The 4246-nt window shown below is 35.0% G+C and overlaps 1 long non-coding RNA gene across 1 annotated transcript; it reads left to right on the top strand.

The window, feature by feature from the left end:
• Positions 1-1338: 1338 nt before the first annotated feature.
• Positions 1339-3078, top strand: LOC143902072 (uncharacterized). The gene is made up of 3 exons (XR_013258256.1): positions 1339-1557; positions 1957-2104; positions 2829-3078. It is a non-coding gene; the product is annotated as an uncharacterized LOC143902072 (long non-coding RNA).
• The last annotated feature ends 1168 nt before the right edge of the window (positions 3079-4246 follow it).

Raw genomic sequence — 4246 nt, forward strand, 5'->3', positions numbered from 1 at the left:
TATACATAGGCACGAGAACTGCATTTCGTACAGAGGTCATCGAAGCCTCGTACGACAGGTAGACATCGGCGACGAACACGAAACGCTGACGTGTGAAAATGACGTGTTAAAGTGACGAGTCAATTAACTGTCTCTGCCAATATTAGTAGAATGAACGAGGAATACGCCGAGTATCGATGCTCGGCATGTAAGAAGGCGATAAAAACGGAGGTGATAGCATGCAAGTCCTGTGCTAAGCTTTTCTACCATCCAGGTTGTGTATCTAAACACAAAATTTATGATAGAAACCGCGATTTGGTGTCGTGTCCTGGCCCATTCGAGAAGTTAATTATTAGTGATGGTGATAAAGTAGCTGATATAAATAAAGCAGTGGCAGCAGCAGGAAGAGCAACGGCACCTGCAAAAATGAGTCCGGCGCCAAGCAGCGGGAATAAAGTAGCAGCCGCGAGTGGAACAGAGGATATTGATAGAAAAATAGATTGGCTTGTAAAAACAGTGAAAGAATTAAAAGATGAGGCAGCATGTAAAAAGGAGATCAAGTCAATGATAAAAGAAATAGTCCGTGAGGAGATGGGAGGCATTAAACAGGCATTAATAGAAGAATTGAGAAAAATGTTGACGCAAGGAGCATGGACCGTCAAGTGGAGCGACAAGAAAATATAGCGATGTGATTAAAGAAAGGAAGGAAGAAAATATCTTAATTATAAAACCAAAAGTACAACAAGAGAGTGAAATTACGAAGAAAACAATTAAAGATAAAATTGATATAACCAAAATAGAAATAGGAATTACCAAATTAAGAAGGGGAAGTAAAGGGACAGTGATCTTAGGATGTGAGACGGAAGAAGAGAAGAATAAGTTAAAGACGACGGTACAAGCGGCAATGGGCGAGGAGGTCAAGGTCTCTGAGCCACAGAAGAGGAAACCAAAGATTAAAATAATTAATGTTGGTGGAGAAGAAATGAAAATGGAGGATGATAAACTGATAGATACAATTAAGAAGCAGAATAGAATTGGCGAAGAATCCTGTATGCACCTAGTAAGGAAAATATTAAGAGGAAAAAATAAGGATACTGAGCAAGGATCCGTAATAATTCAAGTGGATGAAAGCACTCATAATTCACTAATAAACAGAGGAAAAATAAATTTAGAATGGCAAAAGTGTCCTATATTTAATTATATTAGTGTTAGAAGATGTTTTAAATGCTGGGGCTCTTACCATATTGCCAAGAATTGCACGAGACAGGAAACATGCTATAAATGTGCAGGAAATCATAAGGCGAATGAATGTACGACGGCGAAGAAGAGGTGTGTAAACTGTACTTATAAGAATCAGACGTACAGTCGTTCACGGAAAGGTTGCAACACTTTTTTTTGGATGGGTTTTGGAACGCACGAATATTTAGAGACTGCGAGCCACTGCGTCTAGGGAGTCGCCGTGACGGGCCGTGACCAGCAGTGAGCTGTAAGTGAGAGGTTAAGACAGCTGTCAAAAGAGCACATACAGGGTGTGTATACACAGCAAAAGACATCTTACAGCGTAACATCTGATAACAGGTAGGAACAAGACATCTTAAATAACGTATACTTTTTACGATATTTTAATTTAAATAAATAAATAAATAAATAAATAAATAAATAATTAAATAAATAAATAAGTCTATTTGAATTAAAATATTTAAATTAAAAAATAGAGTAATTTCAAGAACTTTCAAGTCTTAAATTATTTCTCTTACATATTTCGCGACGCTTGATAAGTCTATCTAGTTAAGATATAATATGAGCTAAACGATTTGTTATATATTTCTATGCGTTGTAGAATTTTGCCAAAAAGGACTTGAATAAAAGAAAATTTTATTTTGCAATAAATATTCTAATATATTTATAATTATAAGTCAGATATGATTTGCTTTACAAAGATGCAGACTGTAGTAACCATCATATATATTTTTGCAGATAATATAAAGAAACGAGGAACTGTCTCCTTGCGCAAACGTATATAGCACACTCTTCTGCATGTTGACAAGTGGATGAGCATGAGTGGATACATCTATTTATGGCTTCCGTGAACCATTTCCAAGGAAAGTCCCACGACCACCTGCAGGTTGAACGATAAATAAATATATTATTCAGAATAAAACATGAAAATTTGTTAGCCTAACTGGCAATAATTTTAATATTAATACAACAACGTTTCGACCTCTACTTTGGGTCCTTATCAAGTTATAAGTTATTTAGCAATGATTGAATTGCGCGTNNNGTTTTGAATCTAATGTTCGCTATGTGTTATACTTCCTGACCATATAGTTTAACGATGATAATAAGATTCAAAACCTGACGCGCAATTCAATCATTGCTAAATAACTTATAATTTGATAAGGACCCAAAGTAGAGGTCGAAACGTTGTTGTATTAATATTAAAATTATTGCCAGTTAGGCCGACAAATTTTCGTGTTTTATTATTTTATCACTGGCGAACAATTATTTTATGGATTATTCAGAATTTTTTTCTAACGAACAATTGTCCAAGGCGAATAGATTCGCAGAAACTTATTTCAATCAAAATCCAAACACTTTGTCAAGCATTATAAAGCTGATAGAAAAGCGTAAAAATAATCTTAAAGAGGCCGTATTTATTTTTACAAACCGATTTGGGAAAATGAAAGAGACCAATTGATCTGATCAATCAAAAATATCAAATGTGACGCAAGATATATAATTATCTGCATAATTTTTCTAATAATATTATTTTTATTTATTATTACCGTTTTGTAAATAACATTTTATTCAGTTTTAATTACTTCTAATACGTCTTAATATTTTTCGAGTTCAACGAGTCCTGAGCTGAGCGTTGAATAGCGGCCGAAGAGGACGACCACGACGGCTCGCGCCGCCATGGAAGCCTCGCAGCAAGGAAGATCCGCGGGAGGCCAAGGCACGGGACCGAGCTCAGATCCCCGAGACTGGCGCAAGAACGCCGATCGGTTCACCTCGCCCAGGCCTGGCACGTGAAATAATGGCGTCGCTTTTTAATATTTAGTATTTTATTAATAGACTGGAAGTTACTGATAAAATTATCTACGACATATTACTGTTGTGTAATTAACAAATTATTTATATAGTATTATAGATTTGATGTTGTTTAATATCCTTCGTAAAATATTGTTTATAAACGCACTAAAGGTACGATTTATTACATTTGATATAGAGCGAATACATTTTTTAAATTGAATATATAATAATACTTTTTGTAGACATTATGTAATAGTATTATTTGCTAATAGAATACTTAAATTTCAATATAAATTTGTATTATAATCGTTGATAGACTTTGAAGAAAAGACATGAAATAATAGCGTCGTTTTGTAATAAAAAGCTATATTTCTAAACAGTAGTTATTATTATCTGTAGAATAAACATTGTATTTTCTGTTGAATCTTCAAAATTTAATATTGTTCGACAATCATCTGCATTCTCCGACTCTACTGCACAACTAAATATCTCTTCCAATCTTCTTGAACGCCGGAAAATTAAATACAGTATCCAAAGTATTAAATCCAATTATAATATCGATATCCTTTTGTTGCTGTAATCGAATTTCCTGCGACTGGCGAACAATGTTCGGTGGCGGACTGCAAATTGTTGAACTTCTTGCCGTTTATGTGCAAGCATTGTCAGGCCACCTTCTGCAAAGAGCATTTCAATATGGTATCGCACGAGTGTTTAAAAACGGAGACCGCAAAATTCGTTGTAGGACAATCGGCAAGTTTCCTGTGCTCTAAGGAATCTTGCAAGGATGCGTCGTTGATCGAAATGCCTTGTATCAAGTGTAAGCGGCATTTTTGCGTGGCGCACAGGCATCACGGAGCTGAGTGAAACGGAGAAGACACAGAAACTGAAGAAATGGCAGATACCAAAGAAACAATTTGCAGAAACGAAAGCTATAGTAGATTAACAAATCGCGGACAGTTTGAGGAAACCCAAATATACAACACTGGCAAATAAAGTACTATTACATGTTATATATAAAACAGAAAATATATGTTTTAACGGAAAACGTAAGCATAGATGTGTATTATACAAAGAGTGACCGCAAAAATAGCCTCTTTTTTAACCCTTGAATTTAGATTTCTACTTACAAGTACTAAATGATAATCTATAATGAGTCATGAATCCTCAGAAAGTTTTAGATTTAGCTGGCTTTTTATTTTTAAGATATGGAGGGTCAAAGTTGTTGATTTCACCA

Source organism: Temnothorax americanus, unplaced genomic scaffold, assembly GCF_048541705.1.
Source record: "Temnothorax americanus isolate GAGA-0224 unplaced genomic scaffold, ASM4854170v1 Scaffold38, whole genome shotgun sequence".
NCBI classification, from domain to species: domain Eukaryota; kingdom Metazoa; phylum Arthropoda; class Insecta; order Hymenoptera; family Formicidae; genus Temnothorax; species Temnothorax americanus.